The following is an 824-nucleotide window of genomic DNA, read 5'->3' on the forward strand; positions in this document are numbered from 1 at the left end:
ACACAAGCAAAGATTACAACAACACCAGACAGGAGAGAACATCACACCAGGGAAGAGGACGACAACAATGACAACACACACCACGAAATCACACCAATCATACTATTAATTAAATAAATAACATTAGTCAATATATTTAATGTGCTAGCCTGCACCATCTGCTGGTGACCACTAGAGGGTGGTATGAGACCATTGAAAGGAGGTAGAGAGTGTCCAGTGTTATTGTTCAGACCATTGAAAGGAGGTAGAGTGTCCAGTGTTATTGTTCTCCTTAACCCAGGCCCCACAGGACCTGGGATCGTTACACCAATAGATTCACAGCCACGCAACGCACAGCCAGGCGATTCACTTTAACAACGGAAGGTGCTAATCGCTCAACCCATTATCAAAGAACACACATGAATCTGAGAGAAAGGTTCTTGCGTGAGGCTCAATATGGGTTTCCCAGCCCTGTTCTTGGGTCACACATGCTGTAGTTTCACCGTGAACTCACAGCATCATGTACGATACTGTCTGTGGAGAATGCTACTTCATAATGTCTTGTAGGGTAGTGGTACTGTACTGTATAGAACTAGGTAATACTGTTGTAGTAGCTTTTTTTTTATCATGAAATGCTTTTAACCACTAGTTTCCATAAAAATCTAAATTCGTTGAGAATTAGAACAATTTGTATTCAGTAAAAAAAAAAAAAAAAGATTAAATCTATGTTTGAGTTTCATGGAGACTGTGGTGATGAAAAGCATCAAAATAAATGTCCGTACAAAATAATCAACCCCAAAGATTATTTGATGTATTTGGATGCGGAAGGTTTGCATTTTCCATCG

This window comes from Notolepis coatsorum (genome assembly GCF_963971535.1).
Source record: "Notolepis coatsorum genome assembly, contig: SUPER_6_unloc_3, whole genome shotgun sequence".
Classification (NCBI taxonomy): Eukaryota; Metazoa; Chordata; class Actinopteri; order Aulopiformes; family Paralepididae; genus Notolepis; species Notolepis coatsorum.